This window comes from Rattus norvegicus, chromosome 9 (assembly GCF_021556685.1).
Source record: "Rattus norvegicus strain SHRSP/BbbUtx chromosome 9, alternate assembly SHRSP_T2T, whole genome shotgun sequence".
In the NCBI taxonomy this organism is placed as follows: domain Eukaryota; kingdom Metazoa; phylum Chordata; class Mammalia; order Rodentia; family Muridae; genus Rattus; species Rattus norvegicus.
This window is the reverse complement of record NC_141542.1, coordinates 8,626,842-8,651,366: the sequence shown is the minus strand read 5'-3', so window position 1 is coordinate 8,651,366 and position 24,525 is coordinate 8,626,842. Positions and strand designations below refer to the sequence as shown.

Below are 24,525 nucleotides of genomic sequence, written 5' to 3'. Positions count from 1 at the left end.
GTATGTGAGCTGCTCTGTGGCATCTGAGAGCTTCACTCACACCTGATCCTATGAGTCGAGTGGAAAGCTGGGACAAGCTGGGGCTGACAATAGGAATAGGACATGTGTGTCATTTCACCTTGGCAATCTCAGCAGCGTAGGACTCATCTAAGGTGGCTCAGGGCTCAAAGAGAAAGCATAGAAACAGACAGAACATATGACATAAGACCTGAGCTGCAGCACCCTTCTCCTGCACTTCATGAAGTCACCAGATTCTCCACTCAAGGCAAGGGAGAACAGATCCTACTTCCTGAAACAAATGGTAGCCACCTTGTACCACCATAGTATTAAGGAGCACAGTAAAAAGGACAGTGCTGCATTATCTGACTCACAGGGTGACTGTGTAAGTCAGGATTCTTCAGAGAGACAAAATCTGTGGAAAATAGTTGTCTTATTTACTTTTCTATTGCTGTGATAAAAACACCATGACCAGCCAGGCAGTGGTAACACATGCTTTAATCCCAGCACTCCTGAGGCTGAGGCAGGCAGATCTCTGTGAGTCTGAGGTCAGCCTGGTCTACAGAATGAGCTCAGGGATAACTAGTGCTACACAGGAAACCAAACAACAACAACAACAACAACAACAACAACAACAACAACAACAACAACAACAACAAAAACCAAACCCAAAACACCATGACCAAGGTTAACATAAAAAAGAAAGCTCTTAATTTAGGGCTTGTGTTTCAGAGGGTTAGAACCATGGCAAAAACATGGTGGCAGGAACATTTGAAAGCTCACTTCTTGAGCCACATGCAGGAGACAGAAAGCACACTGGAGATGGCACAAATCTTCTGAAACATAAGCATACCACCAAGCAACACACTTCTTCCAAAAAAAGCCATACCTCCTAAACCTTCCCAAACAGTTCCTCCAACTTGGGACCAAGTGTTTAAGTATATGAGCCTATGGAGGCCATCCTCACTTAAACCACCACAATAGTATAGAGATAGAAGATAGGTAGATGGATTGATGGATGGATGGATGGGTGGATAGACGATAGATAGATAGTGAAAGACCCCCAGAGCAGGGAGGCCCTCACTCAAGTCTCGGGATGATGCGACCCCCCCAAGAACTCACGTAAGACTGTCCTTGCTGTAATCACATGAGGTTTATTGATAGGAACCAGTGCACTGGGGTCGAGACTTGTATCCCAGGCAGGGGCAGAGGAGTTCGACCACGAGTAGCTGAGAGAAGGAGTATTTAAAGGAAAAAGCCACAACCCAAGGGGGTAGGGATGGCATCATTGGAAAATGTGGAGAATACCAGTGAAAAATCACAAGGAGAAGCTTCCTGTCTCTCAAGATTGCTTTTAAGATTGTAATATAACTTTATAGTCAGCTAGTTCCTGGGAGAAGCTTTCTGTTATCTTTACTAGGCCGGGATCAAGTACTTAGTGCCTTATCTTAAGCCCTTTAATCTAGTTCCTGGGAGAGCAGGTTCAAGAAATGTGACCTTTTACCTACTCATAGGTAGAGAGCGGGGTCTGGAATCTGAGGTATTTAGGGCTTCTTTGGGTGAGATAGCATTTCTAAACTTCTGACTTCTTGGCTATACTTTTTATTCTTTCAATAGATAGATAGATAGATAGATAGATAGATAGATAGATAGATAGATAGATAGACAGACAGACAGACAGACAGACAGACCAAGGCACATGAGAGGTAACTTAATAAGGGAGTTATTCACATGATCATAGAGGCTGAGACGTTCCACAACAGATTTCTGCAAAGCAGAGACACAGAGATGCTCAATCTAAACTTAAAATCTTGAAAGCCCAGGGGTCATGGGGCTACTGGACTCTAAGGGAAACTGGGAGTAGAGTTCCAATATAGAGGCAGGAGGGTAAGAAGAGATCCCAGCTACAAGAGGAAAAAACCATCTAACCTCTCTGTGCTCTGTCTGTGCCACCCCCACCACTGTTGCTACAATAGCAACCAGGCATGTAAAGGATGTATCTCGCCTACTAAGTGTGCAAGGATTCATGACAGTCTATACTCCAGAGTAATGGTTTACCAGTTTTCTGAGTATTCCTAAGTCCAGTCAGACTGATACCCAGAACTAACCATCATGGTAATGAGTTCTTTCTAGTTTTCTCAGGACTGAGCAGTTTCTGGGGACTTTAACCAAGACCTTCCTAGATAAATAGGTTCTGTTAGTCACCCTTTCTTGGTTCCTCTTTTGTGTCACTGGGACTTGATTGGGCAGAAGGGTTCCTCTTACTTTGGTTTGCTGGGGCACTCTTGTAAGGAAATGTCTTTTCAGTGGGTATGGGGTTCTAACAGGTGGTTCAGAAAACAGCTCTCAGAGAGTCAGCAAACTAGTCCTTGGAAGAAAGGAGAAGAAAGGGGAAATCATGGGAAGAGCAACTGTCAGAGCACACTAATACTCTCACACAGTTGGTTTTATCTACTCTTCCCCAAGCCCCCTGAGCTGATGTCCATAGCTACCCAAATAGCTCAGTGAGTAGAGAATAGAAATCAAGTTCAAGTTTATCCTTTGTCACTCCTATTGCTTAAGTGACTGTGTAGACCCCTAAATCTTTCTGAGTCGTAGTTTTGCTTTACCTCAAAAGCAAGTATGAGTTTACCAATTCACCTACTTAAAAATTATTTTTCCAGCATTCATGTTGAATCCAGGACCTTGCTAAGTAAGTACTCTACCACTAATCTATATCTCTGACCCTTTAAGATTTATTCTTTATTTTAGGAGATGGCTCTGTGGGTTTCTTTCCCAATACGGAAGTGTGGCAAAGTGGTTCATGTCTATAACACCAATGCCAGAGAAGGCAAGCAATGGCAGCGCCCCAGAGCTCATTGACCTGCTAGTCTTGCCATCAGTAAACTCTAGGTTCAGTTAGAGATCCTGTTTATAAACAAACAGAGTAGTTATTGATAGAAGGCACCCAAGGTTGATGGCTTATACAGGTGCACACATATGTGCACATATGCATACATATTACTTACACATGTATACACATCAACAGGATCGTGGTTTGAATGAGAATGGCCCCCATAGACTCACATAATTGGATGCTTGGTCTCTAGTTGAAGGAACTACTTGAGAAGGATCAAGAGGTGGTGTGGTCTTATTCAAGGAGGTGTGTCGCTTTGAGATTTCAAAGTCCCAAGTCATCCTGTTAGCTTTCTGCCTCATACTTGTGCATCAGGTGTAAGCTCTCAGCCATTTCTCCCTGCCTGCTGCCATGTTTCTTGCCATGACATTCATGAACTCTAACCCTTTGGGACTGGGAGATCCAAATTAAATGCTTTCTTGTGCAAGTTGCTTTGGTCATGGCATTTTGTAACAATAACAGAATAGTAACTAAGTGATGTGTTACCTTCTTTCTACTCATATAACAGTTATATCTAATTCATGTCATATAATTATGTAATTCACAATGTTATTCAGTAAGACTTTTTGCTTTAATAAGGTTCCTTATTCTGTCATGTGTCCCATCATTGAGGAGACATGGCAGAGTCCTGTAGTGATAGATAACTTAGAAATGGAAGCTTGGGAAATGAAAATAACTTACACAAGATCATCTAAGATGATTAGAATTCAATAGGCCCCTGGTTCACAAGTTGACAAACAATAGCTCCTGGGTCAAACCCAGCTCACTTCCTGGTTTGTAAATGAAGACATTCATTTACAACTACATATGGTTTCTTCTGTGGCAGCTGCATCAAATACTTACTATAGAAAATCCATGGTCCACAAAGCCAAAGAACCATCTGATGGGAGCTTAGAGTCAATGCTCCCTCTGTCTTAGGCCATTGCTTTTTTTTCTTTTTTCTTTTTTGTCTTTTCCTAATTCTTAAAATTTTCACTTTTATTTATGTAATTTACATACAGTCACAACATCCTCGCACATATAGCTTATCACTTAGATGTCATTCATGAACGTATGAGGAGTTTTTCATTGCATAATTGAGAAGATAAGGTCTAGGAAGAACAAGATTCCTCTAACAGTTCGTTGGCTGGATGCTAATTTAGGAGTTGGTACTTAGGACAGCCTGGTTTCCTGTAGGGTGGTCCTAACCAGAGGTGAGGTGCTTACTCTCATGGTTTTCTTTCTGTTCCAATTCAAGCTGCCCTATGGCTGTAGCACAAGGAGACCTGAGAATTCAAGACCACAGTCATACCCTCATCTGATGTAAATAGTAGTTCTCAAAAGCATAGACTAGTGAGCTAGAGTGCATGCTGCTCCTCGGGCTTGAACCTACATTTTTTTTTTTTATTGTAAGTACCCACTGAATCAGTACTACATGATTTGGTGAACTCACTGCTTCTGTATGGCTTAGGCGATTTCAGCTGCATGTTTCCCCTGTTTTCTGTTTGCCATCAACTCAACAGGATTGCTAGTCCAATATAAATGATAGGAATCTAGGACCACTCTTGGCTGTTGCAGAAGTATCAAAAGATCATGATCTTTTCTAAATGTTTTCCCAATGACTGTCTCTTAAATATATAAATTACCTTCTTCTGTGATGCTGACTAGTAACTCGTAACCATTGACAAGCACCCAGCTTCATTTTCCAATATGCACTCACTGACCTCGTGTGCTCCGAGGAAGTCCCCTTCTGCCTCCTCAGCGACCGTCCTGATGACTTCCTTATTTCCCTTCTACAAGCAGAACTGAACACAGTGCTGTTGCCAAGGAGGATTTTGTTTTCTTGATAATCTCTGCCTGCCAAAAATGCTGCTTCTCGTTTTAAAAATCATCCCTCTAGGAATGGTGTGCCACCGTGCTTGGCTCCCCCATGTTACTCTGAGCACTCACTAGATAGAGTGACATCTATCAGTCACAGCACAAAGAGGACCATTTACCATGGATGTGCTGGGCAGGGTCACCCCCTCTTTGAGATCTAGACTGAAAGCAGACTCATCCACTGGGTGGCGTCAGTGCAGCCTCCACACTACCTGTCCCTGCCACTACCCTCGGAACTCCTCTTCTCCACAAGCCCAATACCTAAGGTGAGAAGCCGGCTCCGCCCACTGACTGCTGCTCTTCCTCCTCCATCAGATACGTCACGAAGCCAGGACGTGTACTGATTTGACAGACAGCTTGCAGGGAAATCTAATGTCCCCATTGACTCAGAAGTCCCTTAAAGCTTCTAAGAATAGTCGACACAGGCGTTCTCATCACCGGAAGAGACAGCTGTGTATTTAAGAGCATACTAATCCCGTCTGAAGTGTTAACTGCTGAACTACACGTGGAGGTGGTACATTTAGATGGGTAAAATCTTAGCCTTGACTCCTGATTTGTGTTTAGACGTTGATGACTAAATTTCTCTAGAAGACAAGTTATTTTGGGAACAGCGTGGAATAGGACTGGCTTCATTTCAAATGCAAGCTTACCGTTTTGTACAATTCGCCTCCACATTCTCTCTTCTTGACTTCCAGAGCCAGGGTTCCCCAAGGGCAGAGAGCGCAATACATAAATGGTGCTTTAAAACCTGGGAAGAAAAAATTCCATTTTGTAATCCATTTTTAAAAGATTTAAAAAGCAGTAAACGTTAAAGATGCAAATCAGACGTCATTAAGTTAAAATCTTGAACAAATGCCAAGAGTCCTACGCTTTGTCAAATGTGAGGCTCCGGTTCCTCAGCCCATCAAAGCCTCGGATGATGGGGAAACTGAAATTCACAGCTTTGACAACAGCCTACAGCTCTGCATCTCTACATTCTGGAAGTTTCAGGGCCATCACAGGGAGTATGCGAAAGGTCAGCTGCCTTCTGCCTGGCCTTCCCACTTTGCATTGATTCTGACCGCTGATGTTTACACATCGAGATAGCAAAAACTGATTCCCCACCGCCTCCACTGTTTTTAAGAAGTTGTTGGGTTCAGGTGTGACCTTCACTTTCACCCCAGTACATGACTAGCACTTACAAAAGAGGTATTTTTTCTTTCAAAGTAACATGAAAAATTATGCATAAAATGAACCCTCTGCCAATTCAGAAGCAGAAGTGCCTGATTTTTTTTTTTTTTCTATTTTGACACGCCACTTTAGGGGAAAAAAACCAGGTGTCTACTGCACACACGTGTCTAAAGCAGCTTTTGGAGCACAGCACCACCCAGAGTCCTCCAGCCACCACGAGGGTCCTTCTTCCTCTGTGTCTATAGGCTGGGTCGGCAGATACAACACTGGTCTTCAGCCACAGCAAGACTCTGGCTGTCCAGGACAGGGTAAACGCTCTGGGGGCATGCTGTCCTTACCAAGGCAGGGGACGAAAGCAGGGCATTTAAGGAAGACTTTGAATGTGAAGTGAAACTTTCATTCAGTGACATTGAGAAAACTAAACTGCGTCATTACAAGAAATCATTCTATTTGAAAGCTTATTAGTTGATTTCATAAGACTTGAACTTTTTTTCAATTCCAAATCCCCACATCCTGTCATTTTTTCCTTTGGTTTTTCTTTTTCCTTTAAAACTTAACTAATAGCATTGAGGGTTGCATGGCAGACAGTGACCAGATGAAGAAGCACTAAAGAATTGTCTGAAACCTCCTATATGAGGCCATGAGCTTCTGAATACATTGCTGTGGTCCACGGAGGCTGGAGAAGAATAGAGGAGTTCCTGGATCAGCTATGGGAGACTTTGAAATTGTTTCTAGGCAGATCATTTTATTTTTGTTTAATCAAATAAACAGTGAGCTTTCCCATGGAGTAGAGGCAACTTAATAAGAAACTAATTAGTCTAATGCTGGGGATACAGGCATGAACCAAACCAAGACCCTGATTCATAGGACTTAGAGGCTTGGAGGTGAAGGTGAAGCAGAACAAAGTGAACCAGTAGGTAAATAACTCGCACTTTCAATTGTCATAGATGCTACAAAGCAGAAGAATTAGCGATATTAGATATTAGATATGAAGACATTCATGGTGACAGAGCATCTACTCCAGGGTTCCTAAATCTCAGCAGTAAGTGCATGTGCAAAGGTGGGATGGAGTCCTCCACGTTAGAGAAAAGGAAAACAAAACAAAGGTTAGAAGCAACACGAATCACCCGTGAGGAAGGGGGAGAGCAAGCTATATCTGGTTGACCAAGACTTCATTGAGCAGTGAGTTCACATTTTATCCAAAAGTATGTCCAACTCCTATTTGTCTCTACTACCTGTATTATCTCAACCAACCTTAGCAACGGAACTCTCAGATTCTAGACAGGGACATGGCTGCCTTCGGTAGAAACTACATTTCCCAGAATCCTATCTGATTTGGTTCTGCCCAATGAGACATAAACAGAAGTACTAGAAGCAAGTTGGGGGAAGTATCTTTAAAGCAGAGGCTGCGTTGGGGATTTAGCTCAGTGGTAGAGCGCTTGCCTAGGAAGCGCAAGGCCCTGGGTTCGGTCCCCAGCTCCAAAAAAAAAAAAAAAAGAACCAAAAATAAATAAATAAATAAAGCAGAGGCTGCATTCTTCCACTTCCCAGTTGATAGGAATGCTGACAAGATGGTAGGATTTTGCCCCTGAGGTGTGGTGAAGGAGCCACATTTCTGAGGAGAGCAGCACTAGATCCCTGTCACCATGGCAGGGGACATAGGAGTTCTGGGTAGAGACCTGGACTTCTTCATGAGAGAAAATTACACTTAGATTTAAATTTGAGGCTTTTGTCCCTCTCTGCTAAGCCAATTCTAAATCAATGGTAACATTTAAAGACTTTTCAAAAAAAAAAAAAGTTAAAGACCTGTGTTAAAGACCTGTGTTGTGACTGTTAAACTCAAACATAATTTCAACAGTTTTTATAAGGTTCCTGACTAGATACTTAGCATAAGTGTAGTGGTAAATATTATAAAAGAATCTACCAACCCACACTAGTGCCAGCTCCAGCGGGCCACATGGCATCTTAGTCAACAAAGCATCTCAACCCAACTTGCTAAGTTTCCAGTTCCCATCCCAAGCTGCCAACCACTCTTCTCTGGCCAGTGCAGCAGCCACCATCTTGGGACTCTGCCGTGAACTCTGTTCACACTTCCAGCATCTGCCCCTGTGCCACAACTTCCAATAACCTGTTAACATCAAAGCTCAATAAGCTTGTAAATTATCAACCAGATTTATATCAGTAAATCCTCACCCAACAAACTGTCCATACAATAAACTCTGAACTAATTAATATTATTATAAACTGCCCACCTAGATAAGACAAAGTGTCCTGTAAAAAAACCCATCCCTTATGAAATATTCGTAACTACCTGCGTCCCCTCAAGGCCACACAGATTTGGGCTGTCCTTCTCCTCCTCCATCTTGGCTCTCCTCTCTCTCTCTCTCTCTCTCTCTCTCTCTCTCTCTCTCTCTCTCTCTCTCTCTCTCCTCTCTTCAAATCTCTGTGCCCACCTTACGTTTTCACTGCCCAATCACAGGCCTTGCCTTACCTTGTGCCTGCCCTCACCTGCGTATAGACATCAGTCCACCCATAAGAACCAGACGCTGGGAATATTGTTTACATTTTGTTTGTCCTCTCATTAGCATAGTCAATTGGTAAGGTGTTGTTTGCAAAGCGCATTTGATATTATAGAAGACAAAAGTCACCAACAATTAATGCGTCCTTTAAAAGTCATCACTAGCAAACCGCAGGTCACTAATGAAGGCTTTCTCATTAGTGACTCTGAGAAAGCGGATGTCGCTAACATAAGGCAAAACCTTGTTTAAAGCTTCTTCTCTGGTCCAGGCACAGTGGGAAGCACTAAGGCTCAAAGCTCCAGCCCAGCAAAAACTTTACAGAAAGCTTTTATTTGTTCAATTCAACAATTAATCGGTCTCTGCTGACCAGACCAAGCAAAGCAAACAGGCAGAAATCACTCCCTTGTTTGAAATCAGGAATTAGCCAGGAAATCTCAGGCCCTGGGCTTCAGACACCTGCTGATGAAAGCTGCTTTTGCTATGATATTGCTGAAGCTGTCCCCAGGGCTGCAGAGATCTTACAAATGCACGCCACCTCCCTGCAGGAGAGAAACCCAGAACTGTGCCAGGAAAGGAAAAGTGCAAAGCCTTAGTAAGCAACCCTCTGTCCATTTGCAAGCACAGATGAAGCAGGCTGAGGAGAACCAGGACAAAGGATGTCAGAAAATCTCTGAGTCAGATGGCGAGCGTACGATCCCCAGGACTCACACAGAAGTAAGAACTGACTCCTGCAGACACCAGAGCGAACGTGTACATGCATGGGTAATCATGAGCATGGATGTGCACACATGCAAACACACGCACAATAAATAATCTCAGGAGACAGCTGTACCAGGACAGACAGGCTATTTTGAGAATCTCTGAGCCAGAGGGTGTATGCCAGTGAGTAAAAAAGGAGCAGAGGCGTGGGTATGTTGTGATGTGTATGAAGAAAGGCACTCACACGCATAAGCAAAGTGACATGCCTTCAGAGACACTGAGGGGACTGACAGCATCCAAGAGGGTCTGCCTCAAGTGGAACAAGGAGACTTGGGGGTGTCAGCAGTGTTCAGACTGTCATCGTGAGTACATCTGGTTTGTATGACTTGAAATTTTCTTTTCTTGAAAAGCAGGAAACTGATACAAGTGGCTACAAAAATTAAATAAGAGATTAGAAAAACACTGAAGAACTTGCTCTTGGGAGGGTGTAGCAGGTAGCTTTTAAACACTCATTTCTTATGTGATGATTCCCATTTCTGAGCTGAACTGTCTTAGTTAGGGTTTTACTGCTGTGAACAGACACCATGACCAAGGCAACTCTTATAAGAGTAACATTTAATTGAGGCTGCCTTATAGTTTCAGAGGTTCAGGCCATTATCCTCAAGGCAGGAACATGGCAGCGTCCAGACAGACATGGAGCTGGAGGAGCTGAGAGTTCTCCATCTTCATCTGAAGGCTGCTAGAAGAAGACTTGCTTTGCCTAGGGTATTAAATCCCACAGCCTCAGTGACACACCTACTCCAACAAGGCCACACCTCCCAATAGTGCCACTCCCTGGGCTAAGCATCTACAAAACATGGTACCAACACAACTTTGAGCAAAAATGGAATGAAAGCAATTCTTGTGCTCAACTAATGTTAGAGGTTATAACCAGTAGATGGCAAAGAAATGAAAGCGTAAGAGTAGGGTACGGTAGAACAAAATAGTCGCTCATTTAAAATTGGTGTGAAGTCTATGTGGTCAGATCAAAGAGCCAGAGAGTTCACACAAAAATGTGAGTGAAAGAGCTGAGGAAGTTCACTACATTAAAAAGAAGGAGGAGAGGGAGGGAGGGAGACAAAACATAGGCCAGGCATGGTGGCATAGGTCTTTAATCCCAGAACTTGGAAGGCAGAGGCAGGCAGGCCTCTGTGATTTTTGAGGGTAGCCTGGTCTCTACAGCAAGTCCAGGCCAGGCAGAGATTTATACTGAGAACCTCCCCCTTCCCCCATCTCAAAAACAAACAAAAAAGATAAGACCCAAAGAAATATGAAAAAGCTAAATGGATCTCCCCACATTAGCACAAGTAGAACACACAATTCTTAAGAGGCACCATTTTTAAAAGTCTAGAAATCACTTGGCACCTAGAGATAAATCTACTGAAGGCAAGCAACGCCAGATGGAGAGAACCTCCAAACTTCTGTGAAATGGATTTACAAGATAAAACTATGATGGCTCATGATTTGTGGGATGCCAGGTGACTCAATGTTGTGAAAATGTCTGTTCTCTCTCTGCTACACTAGAATGGCTTTGATACAAATTATAATAAGCTTTTGTTTCATGTCAACAATTTTGTTCTGAAAAATGTATGTGGAAGGCTGAAGGTAAGAAATGGTCATGAGGTTGTGATTGGGAGACAGGCACTTACCTCAGCCTGTAGTTGGTCTATGGTGGAGTGCAAAGGAGGTCTCAAAAGGAAACAAAGGGGGAGGGGCTTATTACCAGATAAATCTATTCATCAATAGTGATACAAGTGTTAAGTCAGCATGATATACACAAAAGAATATGCAAATGTCAGTAGAACAGAAAGAAGAAACTAGAGAGAGAGCTGCACATACTAGGAGCTAGATAGATGTAAGGCCTAAGTCAAAAACCAAACCAGGGAGCTACAGATGGGATTGTGGGTAATCTATACTGTAACAAACATGTTCCCCTGTACACAATGAAATCAATTCTACATCAAGCAAATATGTAAACATGAAAGACAAGGATTTAAACAATTTAGGAGATGATTTGGGACTATAGATTCATAACCCTGAAGTAAGGAGAAAAATTAAGATACAAAGGGTCCCAAATCAAATACCGTGATAATAGACTTAGTTCTATTAAAAGTAACAATTTCTTTTCATCAACAAGTAATATAAGAAATAATCTTTCCTAACAAATGCAAGGTCTCTCTCCTTCAGGGAAAGACTGTTTGCAGAAGAGAAAACGTCTACCCAAAACAATTCCAGAGAACTGAGAGGAAATAAGGGCTCAGAGAAGCTGGAAAGTTAACAATCACTTCTCCACAGTTGGTGTTTAATCCACCTATCTTTTCTCTGTTTATTTATGGCAGAATTCCTCAGTTCCCTTTATACAAAGTTCACTATAGCATCATCAACTCTCAAATTTCCTGCCACTGTCAAACTTCTTTCTACACAGCTCCTGGCCACACATCAGTTAATCTTTTATTAAGGCAGCCATCAACATACACAGTGCCTGCTGCTTTCCCTGAGAAAGAAGAGCTTTCATTAACCCTTTGCTATTGTTAAATTGGTAAAGGCCACCTGCCAATTCTGACTGAGGACCTCATGGTGAGTATCAAAATGTGATGCATGGGGAGACGAATGATATATCTTGTTTAAGGAAGCAGCAGCAAAGAGACAGGGAAGGAGAAAAGAAGAGGAAGGGGGAGGAGGATGGAGAGGGGAGGGGAGGGAACTCAGGTGAAGCCAAACTCAGGCTTTTATACCAACTCTGTCTATACATCAATGGGACTTTTGAGAAAAAGATCTTATTCTTGGGTTATTCCCCCAGTGACTTAAAGACCTTCCACTAGAGCCCCACACCAAACACTCTATCTCCCACAGTGCCACCCTTGAGAGCTAATGGGATTCATAATTGATCTTTGTGGGTAACACATATCCAGAGTAAAGTATGATAAGTCAGCGTTACCTGAGTAGGTCTCCATGAAGTAGTCGACTACATCCAAGAGTCAAGGGATTGCCTTTCCTGGAGCTGTGAGGTGGATGGGTTCTCTAAAGAAAGGTCTGGGCAGGGAGTAAATGATACGCATTTCTCCAGCACTACAGGAGAATGAGGAGTAAATACTAGCATGCTATGAAATAATCTACAGCCAGGAAATCATCCTTTCCATGGATGTCTAACACCATCCAACAATGGGGCTCAGAAGGCTGGATCTACCATAGGCAAAAGAGTGAAGCTGGACCCTTTTCTCTTATCATATAGCAATGTATGCAATAAAACTCAAAATGGAGATAAAACTTAGAATACAGACGCACAAGTCTCCTTGACTTAACATTTGTAATTTCGTATGGCAATTTCTTATATGGCAACAAAAGGATAAGGCAGTGGAATGAAAAAGTCAGAGACAGCCGTTGTGGCACATGACTGTTTTCTTTAAACACACAAGAGGCAAAGGCAGGAGGACCACTACCAGTTTGAGACAAGCCTAGTCTACTTATTGGGGCCCTGCTTAAATGAAAGAATGAATGAGTTGGACTTACCCCAAATGGAAAGGGTTGTGATGCACTGTGTCCGCACACTGAAATATTATCCAGTCTTTAGGGGGCAGAGTTTAGACCACATGAGGACCTCCAGAATCAGCTGCAGTGAGACAAATCAACTGTATTGGAGTGGCCAAGGGCTGTATAGATCTTGGGGAGTGGGTAGGGATTTCCAGGGTAGGTCTATGTTATTGGCTAGGGCTGGGATGCTTCATTTACATGAAGAGGAATTCCAAACACCAACTGGCAAGTTCTTCTCAGGCAAAAGGAAGCCGAACCTGTAATCTGGCCACAGGCTGTGTGACTTTCCTCAGAGGTTTTCTGGGGGGTGGGTTGGGTAGGTGGGGTTTACAGGCAGGAAAGGCTGATTGGTCATAACACAGTATCTAATTATTATATGGTGGAAAGAGCTGAGTGGGACGTCTGTGCAGTGGGACCATGCAGCACGTGCAGGAAGCTTTGTGCAGTGAGGACTCACTTGTACCACTAGGTCAATTATCTTAAAGTAAGAACAGGTATTAGCTCATTAGTCTGCAATTTGTCTGTCAGCTCCATCAGGTCACTGGAGAAGGTCTAAGTCTAGAGGGTAAGAGCAACCTGTGCTCCTCTCAGGTCAGCAGCTGACCCTGGCTGACTGCCATTAAGGTGGACCTCAGCTGGAACTATCTGCTAAACAGCCATGTATGACCTCTCCATGTAGCCACTTAGATTCCTTACAGCATCGTACTAGGTCAAGGAATTTTGGGAGAGTCAGGAAGATGCTATCCCTTCTCATATCACCTAGCTTTGAAAGTTACCTAATATCCTTCCGAAGGTCATTTAAAGCCAGGAGGAACCATGAATCACAAGGGTGGGTTGAAGGAAGACACTCTGGCTGAGACCCTTGGGACCAACCCTCCAGCTCCTTTCCCACTCAGCTGTCACATTGTCATATTTTGAGAGAGTAGGAAATAAGGTAGAAACGAACTACATCCTTCTGTTATCGGAAGATGGCATGGAAAAATGTTACCATCCTGGGAGAAAGGGATTGCTCCTTCAGTGAAACGCACATGTGGACAATGCAAGATGGGTGACAGCAGTGGGTGTGGCCTAGTGCTCTGTCACTAACACTTTTCCTAATGCTCCTCTTATTTCTTAACCATATAAGTACTTGGCCACACTTTCACCACTTTAAACTATCTTTGTGAAAGAATGGACAAGTACACATCAAGATATGGGGTCTCTCATAAACACACACACACATTATCACATACCTTAAATACAAAGTAAGAAAGGAAACAAGGAAATATGTAATGGTTTATATTAAGCATCATCAGTATTCCTAATTAAAAAATAAGGTCTAGTTATAAAATGGGAACAAAAGAATCCAAATATTGATTTCTCTGTTGTTAAATGAAAATTAATCAAAGAATTGTTATAAAATCTCCTGAGAGTTAATCTTGGTAAAACCTTTGCTCACAAAAAAGAGAAAAGTATGAGTGTGTGTGTGTGTGTGTGTGTGTGTGTGTGTGACAATTGTTTCTAGGACAGCATTGACTGTTGTTTCTCAGGAGCCATTTACCAAATGTTTTCTCATTTGTTTGGAAATCCAGAATTAGCTAGTCTGGTGGCTAGTGGAATGTGGGATGGTAAACAACGCCAGGAAGTTTGCTGAGGTAGAGCAGGTTGAGAGCCGGAGAGTTGGTGGGCACACACCTGAGACTTAGGTGGCAGATTCCTGGCCTGGAACATGTGCCTCACTCCGCACACAAGGAAACATGGTCCGTGGTCTTGTAGGCCCAGAACAGAGTTCTCCGTGTTGATGAGGTACCTATAGGCCCTGAGGACTTAGCCAATAAGCTTCCCTTCCACATGTTCCTCCGTTCAAAAGGTATTTAATCTTGAGTCCACCCTGAGAAGTAGGACATGGATCCATTTTTCTGCCATGAACAATGAATAAACAGTTTAGAACTATGGACTGTCTTTCATCAAGATCCACCAGGGCAGCCTGGGAAAGGGCTATAGAACCACACTAAATCTCCTGAAGAAGGCTCACCTGCACTCCGAGACAACCACCAACAAGCTAAGGACAATCCCTGCAGCTAAGCCGGAAACCCCCTTCCCCCATCCCAACCCACCCTCCTGCCCCAGGCTAGATGCTGTCCTCAGCCTGCAGGACCCCTGACTCCATTCTAGGCTGTTCCAAGACTCCCAGCAGCATCTGGATGTTGGAGTATCAGAGAAACCCCTCAGTCCCACCCTCATTGTGTCTTCCCTGAAGCACAGCACCCAACTGGCTATGACTGGATAAGTACAGTCAACACTCCCCCTTCCCCAAGACATTTTGCCACCTGAGCTGCCATCCCTGCCCTGAGGTGAGCAGATCGTAGACCAGCAGTGGCATGCAGTGATTCTCTTGCCTCCCTTTCCCTATCCTGGTGTTAAAAGCATGCACCACCACATCTGACTTTATTATGTGAATTTAAGGAATCAAAATCAGGTTGTCTTCATTCTTGTAAGGTAAGCAGTCTACCAACTGAACTATCTCTCTCATCCAAGAAAAAGAATGATCTTCTTTTTAAAGTATATGACTTGAATAGGTTTTGAAAAGTCATGAGGAAATACTTGTTAGAAGTAAAATATCATAGCCAAAGTATTTATAAACCCATGAGTCGTTTAAGGAAGTTTGGAGATGCCTAGCAAACATCTATAGCATTTGCACATGATAATAAAGTATAAATGGATATTGGAAAAGAAAGGTTTGTGACTCACCCGCATTAGGTGGCTGAGTGGGCTGAGTCAATGAACAATTCTATTCAAGTTTTCCTCCCTAGAGGGAATGAGAGACCCAGGAAGCTGGGACATGATTTTTGTGTTAAAATAAAAGATTCACAGGAGACAGGTTACCTCTATATTGCCCAACTTCTACCAGGCAAAAATTATTTTAGGGAACATAATAATTGGCCCAAGTCATGTGGTCTCAGCTGTAGAAATTATGAAATGTTCTGTTTGTTCTATAGGAGCATGAATATTACAGACTGGTTTTCAAGATAAAAATAAATGCAAAAAAAAAAAAAAGAAAAGAAATCATCTATCTTGGTGGCTTTTCCTTTTGCTATGGTAAAAATACCCAACAAAAGCAACTTAAGGGTCCAGAGTTCAAGGTTATGTCCATGATTAGAGAAGGCTCAGCAGCAGGGGCTTAGAGCAGCTGGCCACATCACAGCCGCAGTCAGGAAACAGAGAGCGAAGACACAGGACATCAGCTCTTTTACACCTCTTCATGTGCTCCACGATCTGTTCTAGACATGATGCACAATCACAGAATCCTCCACAGGCACCGCCCAGGGGCAATCTCCCAGGTGATTCTGCGTTTATCAGGTTGACAACTGAGATTAACCATCATACCACCTCATGGAAAAGCGCACCATAATCATTTCCACTCCACACCCCCCACAGAAATATTAAACACAGAAATTACCAGCAATTCTATTTCTACATTTATGCCAAGGAGAACTGAACACAGGACCTTAAGGGTTTACAGCCCATCAGGTAAGGGCATCTACTGCTAAGCATGACAGTCCGAATTTGATCCCTGATACCCACGTGGTAGAAAGAGGAGGCTAACTCTCTTTAGTTGTCTTCTGATATACACACATACACACATGTACACACACCACACAGACCCAGACACACAAACACCGGCACATAGAGTAAATACGTAAAAACATAATTAAGATATTTGTTAACTAATGCTCATAACTAATGTAATGAAACCACAACATGGGTAAATAAGTGATATAAGTTAGATACAGAACAAATGTTTCATGATTCCACATGTATGAGTGACTACAACAGGCAAATCCATAAAAGGTAAGTGAGTGGATCAGGAGCTCTGGAGGAAAGGCACTGAGTTACTCTTTAACTAATAGAAAGTCTGTGTTGGAGGTGGTGCACATTTTAGGGATGATGGTGGTGATGGTTTCACAGTAGCATTTAGTCGCTTGATACCACTGTATCCTTAAAATAGTTAACATTGTGACATCTGTGTTTCCTGAATTTCACCACAGATCAGCTTTAACAGTCCACCTCTCTGACCTCCTTCTCTTCCATGTACTTTGTGAGAGACAGACACACCTGTTTCTTTCCTACCCACTACTGAGGTCCTGAGGCAGGCTCTGCTCACTGCAGTCATTAATTAACAAACTGAATGTAAGAACATCTAAATCCAAAATTAGGGATAGAGGGATGAGAAATATTTTGAAATATTCATGGTATTATTTTCCCTATCTCCAAGGTCAACAATCTTCATCTAAGAATCAGACTTAAAGTGTCAACAATGGGTGCTGAGTACCTGGAAGAGAATGGGGGACAAGAGACGAGAAGAAGGACGCCAAGACAAGAGTCTGATCAAGGTGACAATTTTATTTTTTCCCAAGGCTGAATTTATACCATAACAGGGGTAACAGAGGGAGGGGGGGGGGAGTGTGAAACATTTACACAGGCCAAGGACACAGTATTGGTGTGGTCAGATGATGTCAACAGGATGTCAGAAATGTTACAGGTTTGTCATATCTATTAGTCAGCAGGATGTTGGTTTTTCAGAAATGTTCCAGTCATCACATTGGGCATCTTGACATCAGATGTATTTCTCAGCAAGGTCAGAGCTTTATCATATCATTATTCATCTTGACCACCACATTTGTATTAGTCTTCTGCAGCTGGCTGGGGATTTCCCATGAACTCAGTCATACTTAATGCTAACCATAATAGTAACACCAATAATGGAGGGTTTCAAGGGCATCACTTCCAACATTAAGGGATTCAGAATCAGATCTTGCCCAGTAGACTCAGACAATATCTCTATTTTCCTCTGGGCCAAATTTCCCCATAAAATAGAACTATAAGAACAGTATTCCATGCTTGACTACAGGTCCCAGGAGTACATGAACCTAACTGGGTAGACTTCATTCTGTGATGAGCAGGATAAAGAGTCAGGTGACTTGTGGATGACAGCCTGGAGACCACCTGGCTCTCCCTGTCTTGGCAACTGTAGATTTTCCTTTTCTAGTCCTCCTATCTTGGAAAGAAGAGAAACACTGGGTTGGATCCCTGAATTTGCTTGTATGGTTAGATTTTTACTATTTTAATGATTCCCTCTATGCCTTTACTGGGCTTCTGTATCATTTTTTAAAATAGTATCCTACCACCTACCAGTAACAGCACCCACAAGTAAGACCCAAAATTATACTTCCTTAGTTGGTGGAGGAGCACATCATGGCCCAAGGGACTTAGTTTCTACAGTTGAAGAAGGACTCTAATTAGCATGTTGACATTATATTTCAAGAAATGTATTTTTCACTCTTAAACAGTTGGTTTTGCAATGAAGGTGTTCTGCAAATACACTGTCAGTTACAAAGAATGAGTAGGTGTGAGGATACTCTAACTGATATTTTTTATTTGTGCATGAAACCCAGCTAGAGAGACATTGGTTTTGTTTGTATAGTTTGGTTTTTACCCTGGATATATAGATCTGCAATATAACAGAGGTGGGGGAAGGTATTAAACTTTTCACTCTTGAAAATGAAAACTGGAAATGTACTTGTTGGAGGGGCAGGAGACTGCCCATGGACTGTAGGTTCTTTAAAGCTGTCCTGGTGTTTACATACTGACCTATTGCTGCCCAACTCCCACATTAGCTGTGACAAAATAGCTCTAGATCTTGTTCGATGTATCTGGAGGAAAATGATTGCCCTAGTAGAGACACACTGCTCTTTCACAATCATATAAACCACAAGGTGGACAGTGGGTGTGCTTGCCGACTGTTCTCTACAGTGGTGGTTGCATCCTACAATGAAACATTCCCCAAGGTAGTAGTAGAGAATGAAAGAAAGAAAGAAAGAAAGAGAGGAAGAAAGAAAGAAGGAAAGAAAGAAAGAGATAAACAAAAAACAGAAAAGGAGGAAGTCCGCAATTGTCACTCCCTCCCAAACTGTGACTTAGCTCCACTCTTGGCTCAGGCTGCTCCACCTTTGTATCCATGGTTACACTACAGACAAAGCCACAGGAAACAACTAGTATCTCCATTATGCAATCAATAGAAAGAGCTAGGGTGAGCTTGGGTATACCGTGATCTCCTGTTATTCTTGCTTATATCTGAATGAAACCTAATTGTTTCAAATAGTTTAAATGGATTTAGTTTTTTTGAATATGTGGACTCCTATTATGCAACTTGGTCTAGTAACATGATTCTCCAGCCTTCTTACTACTTACCCTGCTCATCACAGGGTGAGGTGTGCCCTAGTTAGAAGGCTCATGTACTCTTGGGATCTGGTGGTCCCTTGACTCTTTCCCTAACACCAACAACTAACCTAATTTGCTTAGAGCCTTTCAGTATGGAGACCTGGAAGGCGGCCTCTGTCTAGCTGGCTTCTAAGGTATAGCACTGTGGCTTTGATTTTGGCCTCAGTCATGTTTCTTTATGCATCCCATTTATTAATAATGTCCTTTGACCTTGCCTGGATGATTTTTACCATTAATTTTCCTCTTTGCTTATCCTATGCTTCTTCACAATGGGTTGAACAGAGCATTTTTCTTTGGAACAGGCCCTGAAGTTCTTAGACCAGAACGGGCCTAAGGTTGGCCAATATGAAGACTTACATTGACCCTTCTTTCTCTTAGTTTAATTTCAACTGTGTCCTTTGTTAGGATGTTCCACAAGCTAATGGACCAATAGACATGCTAATATGGACGTGGGAAACCTTACAAGGCACCAACCTTAGACAAGGAACTACAGACAGCTAAGGAATGCTGAGAGTGGGAGAAAAAGTCCTCCTCATTGACAAGAACCCTAATTGGTGGTTATCCAATACCAGGTGGTCATCCCTGAAAACATTCATACAAGTAACAGAAAACAATTCTGCTGCTTGTACTTATATATTTATGTGTGTTCTATGCATCATATATGCATATATATCATCTATGACATAACATATGATACATATGATTATAATATTATGATATATATGATATATCATATATATATGATAATCTCGATTAAAGAGATGGAGGGTATGAATTTGAGAGGGACCAAGTGGGCATGTGAGGAGCTGGAGGAAGGAAAGGGAAGGGAAGGGGTGATGTAATATTTTAACTAAAATGTACATAAAACTAGCTAGAGACTAAGGCTTAGCCAGCATCAGCATTGACCCTAGCATTTTCCTTTAAATCCACCAGCTATGACAGATAAAACTATCTAAGAGACTGTACATCCCATTTCTTTCTTTTTCCTCTTCATTTCCTTCGCAGGCAATGAGATAGCTCCTTAGGAATATGGTGTATCATTTCCAAATTGCCCTGGAAATCTCTCCTAGTAACTGACACAGAAAACTGTACCTCCACATAACAAGTAACTCTGCATCCACCCAGAAATCAAAGTTTCCCAAACCAGCCTGGTCGTGTATCTTTTTCCCACTAGCGTGCTCTAACAAGTCAGGGTTGGGCCCACAAATCCTGCTTCTGCCACCACCTGTCGTCTTTCAAAGCCAACTACAAGATTAGAAAGAACAAGACCCATGAGACACCTAACTTCTGGTACCTCCTACAAGTTCAGAGTCTTCCCCCAATCCACCTCCCACATTCACAACTTGCTATCTTACAATTCACTATAATCACTGAATCACAGTGTTTATCATGGAGAAAGTGTGCAGATCCAGCCGAAGCAGGAACCATAGGACAGCCTTCCTGAGGAGGTTCCAAAGACGTTTTTGCTGCTTCTTCCTGTAAATGCACATGCCCACCTCCAGGCACTAATGAGCGACAATCACAGAGCACACACAGGCAAGAGCGTAACCTCCTGTTTTCAGAGTCTGTACTAAGTTTTTATTACACGCACAAGGCTGACTAATTGGTCAAATGGCGGAAGCTGGTCTCTACATCAACTGAACCATATGGCTTGTGCTCCCCGGCCTGGTTTACGTGGTTGTTTGTCTGCAATGGTCAGACTCCGCTTGGAACCACATGATTAGCCTTTTTAGTGTGGTCAGCTTCTACTGAAATACGAGACTCCCATTATAGATGGCACAGACTACCAACCTGAGAGAAGACGCCATCTTTTTGGATGAAGTCAACTTGCTTACTGTGCAAACCTATACTTCACATTTTAAACAAATAATTAACTTAGAACAAGTAATTGAGTCAAAGTTTAAGAGCTAAAGTTATGGGCTGGAGAGATGGCTCAGTGGTTAGAGCACCGACTGCTCTTCCAGAGGCCCTGAGTTCAATCCCAGCAGCCACATGGTGGCTCACAACCATCTGTAATGGGATCCGATGCCCTCTTCTGGTGTGTCTGAGGACAGCTACAGTGTGCTCATGAAATAAATACATCTTTTTATAAGTTATAAAAAGTAAAGAACTAACATTATAAAAAGCACGAATTAAAACATAGGTGTAAATTTTCATGACATTATATGTGGCAACTTTCCTATCTCTGACTCCAAAAGTGCAGTATCAAAAGCAAAATAGATAAACAAGACTTGGCTGTATTCATGTTTAAAATAAAGTTCAATGTCAGGTCCAAAGGAAACTCCAATTTCCCTGACTCCAAAAGGCAGTCCAAATATCCAAGCACGAGCTCAGCTTGGACTGTAGGAGGGTTTCTTGTGGTTAGATAATGGTCAGCATTCCTCAGGAAGTGTGAAACTGATCGCTGTCTATCAAAGGCAGAGGGACAAGTGGCTACCTGTAGTATCTGTCAGCACACCAACGTCCTGCTGGCCTTCAGGCTCCTTCAGTATAGTACTCATCACACATTTCCCAGTCCATGCTAGCACACTAGCCCTTCCCACCTCCTCCGCTGCCCTAACTCTCTATAGATACTAATTCTCCTTTTAATCCTGCTATTCTCCACCTCCTTCTCCCCCACTCCATCTCCTCCGCCTTGATCTTAGCCAAAAGGCCAAGAATCGATCTCTTGTCCCTGTCATAGCTGCGATAAAAACCTTCTGCTTTAATTGTACCATGAAGTGTAGTCCATTCATACATTCAAAGACAATCTATAGAATGCGAAGCACTATTTATACTTAAAGAATATGAAGAATTCCCATACCAACAACAATAACAAAGCAAACTAAATTTAAAATGTACTAAGGATTTGGATAGATATTTTTCCCAAAGACATATAAGTGGCCAATCAGTTCCAGAAAAAATGGTTCACACCACTAGTCGGAAGTGGAAACCTCTAGTTCTTTGGAAAGTCAGTTATGTCAAATGATGTTTTGCTGGGGCACACAGGTGAACGGATGTCTTTCTAAAGCAGACATTTGAAAGTCTGTTTTCGTGAAGCTGACACATAATGGTGTTTGTATATAGCAGACACGTGAAAGGCGCTTGATAAGAGTTATATGACCCCACAGACAATGGGAGATGAGCACTGAGCATGAGTTTGGTTTGTTCTACCTCCTTATCTTTTGCTAATGACAGTCATGAGGTACTTTGCCACTTCCAGGGCCTCACCTCAGGCTGGCTGGCCAACCTGGAGTTTTCTTGATCGAACTGCAGCTGCCTGGTGTCTGCCTGCTTGGAGGACTGGTCTGCAGCTGCTGTATCATATTTGGTGTTTGCTATGGGACTGAACAGCTGCCCAAGAAGATCAAGCTCACCCCCAAAGAACTATTGCTGGACAAGCCCACTTCACCTATGTTCTAATAACTTTTCTCTTCCACACCTCTGCTGGGTAGTGGGCTGGGGAGAGGTCGAACCCTTATTTAAAGTAGGTTGCAAAAAATTTAAACCTACACTAGTCACTAGAAAAATGAAATCAAATGTATAGCAAAAGGCCCGGGATGAAGTTCAGTGGTAGAGCATTTGCCTAACATTTGTGAAGCCCTGGGTTCCATCCCCAGCACCACAACAAAAAAATTCATACAGACATATACACATGCCAGACGCCATAACATCCCTCAGAAAATGGCCAAAATAATAGACAGTAACAATATTGGTAAGGATGTATAAAACTGAGAAATGACTAATAGGAATATAAATGAACTTAGATGCTCTGGAAACGTTTGGTATTTCCCTCGTAGAAAAACAGATAGGGAGAGGGCCATGACTGAGTAGTAAGGGGGGTATTCCAAAATGGTCAGCTTCCTCCTCTCTCCAGACTTAAGACAAAAGCCTGGCAGCTTCAGACAAAGGCTTTGCAGTCTTTTGTCTCCTACCAGCAGAACCCCTGCTGATGGACTTTCTCAACAAGTTCAAGGCCAGATAGGAGCCTGTTAAACAACAATTGCAGGCCAATAAACTGACCAACCTTAAATTAGGGGAGGAAAACTTTTCAGAGACTTGAAAACACCGTAGAAGAGATTGGCTTTTTCAGCTTCCAGAGTCCCTTCTCTGCTTTGTAAAGGGTCTTTTTTCTCTTTGTACCTGCTGTGTTACACACACACACACACACACACACACACACACACACACACACACACACCCTCAACATAAACACCATTCTTCAATTGCTGACTTTGTCTGCAGTGTTTTCGATTTCTACATCCAATAGTCATTTGTTGCCCTTGAGATTTTCCCTGCCTTTTAATTCTTCAACTGGCATAGAAAATTACCTCAATCAAGACCCCAAGACTCTTAACATTTTGGAACTCATCTGGATTTCTTTTGAAGACCACTGATACATCAAAGTAAGAAATCATTCTAAACCCTAAAAGGGTTGAAAGGTATGTCCATTAAGCTGGCAGACAATTCTTCTTCGCCCTACTCCTTACCTTTTATTTTATTTTTTCATTAATGTATTTATTCACCTTAGTGAATCACTGATCACATACTGATCACAGTCCCTCTCCCTCCTTTCCTCTCAGCCCCACCTTTAAAAATCCCTCCCCCATCATTCCCCTTCTCATTAGGGGAGACAAGCCCCACTTGGGTGCCATCCAGCTCTGGGACATCGAGTCCCACAGGACTAAACACATCCTTTCCCACTGAGGCCCAACCAGGCAGTCCAGTTAGGAGAAGAGGATTCAATGGTAGGCAACAAAGTCAGAGACAGCCCCTGCTCCAATTGTTAGGGGATCCACATTGAAGATTAAGCTGTACTTCTGCTCCAAATGTGTAGGGGCCTCGGTTCAGTCCATGCATGCTCTTTAGTTGGTGGTCCAGTCTCTGTGAGCTCCCATGGGCCCAGGTTAGTTGACTCTATACCTTCTTGTGGCATCCTTGACCCCTCAGGCTCACTCAATTCTATCCAACTCTTCTACACATTCCCTGAGCTCTGCCTGAGGTTAGGCTGTGAGTCTCTGTATCTGTCTCCATCTGCTGGCAGACAGTTCTTAATTGTAATACTATCTTTCATGTGTTCTGTAAACAACAAGAAAAGCTCTGTGAAATCCCCAAGTCCAGCTTTTCTTTTACTTGTAGGATCACCCAGATCTCCTTAGAGATAGTAGTCCTTACTACAGACAGACCCACAGGCTCTAGGGTCGGGTGTGCCTAATGGAGGTTTTTTTTTTTGTTGTTGTTATTTTTGTTTTTTTTGTTAAAGTGTGTAATATCTGCTCAAAGTTTACCTAAACATTACCAATAAATTATAAATAACAAACTGGTACAACTGATGCTCTGGCTACTCAAAAACTATACTTGAAGACTTATAATAATGTGCTCACAGGAACTAAAGGAGAAATATTCTCCCCCTTGTCCTCCAAGTTCAACTAAGTCCCAAGGAGCTGTGGGCCATCTCTAAATGTCCTGTAAGTGTGAAAAGTCAACCATGCTCTTGTTCAGGGAGGCCACAGAGATGCCACTGGGTGGACTCCAACCAGGGTCCAATCTGTAGGACAAAGGTCAACAAAGAGGTAA

General features: G+C 42.6%; 2 long non-coding RNA genes across 2 annotated transcripts in view; one reads left to right on the top strand and one right to left on the bottom strand.

Annotated features, from left to right (window-relative positions):
• The window catches only part of LOC102554555 (uncharacterized), a 47,004-nt gene extending 41,255 nt beyond the window's left edge, over nt 1-5,749 (bottom strand). The window contains exons 1-2 of the long non-coding RNA XR_015629307.1: nt 5,619-5,749; nt 5,401-5,498 (exon numbers count right to left, since the gene is read on the bottom strand). This is a non-coding gene — a long non-coding RNA (uncharacterized LOC102554555). The remainder of the gene's footprint in view (nt 1-5,400; nt 5,499-5,618) is intronic.
• Nucleotides 5,750-9,392: 3,643 nt separating this feature from the next.
• Nucleotides 9,393-24,272, top strand: LOC148003298 (uncharacterized). The gene is made up of 4 exons (XR_015629308.1): nt 9,393-9,513; nt 11,603-11,754; nt 16,964-17,081; nt 22,172-24,272. It is a non-coding gene; the product is annotated as an uncharacterized LOC148003298 (long non-coding RNA).
• The last annotated feature ends 253 nt before the right edge of the window (nt 24,273-24,525 follow it).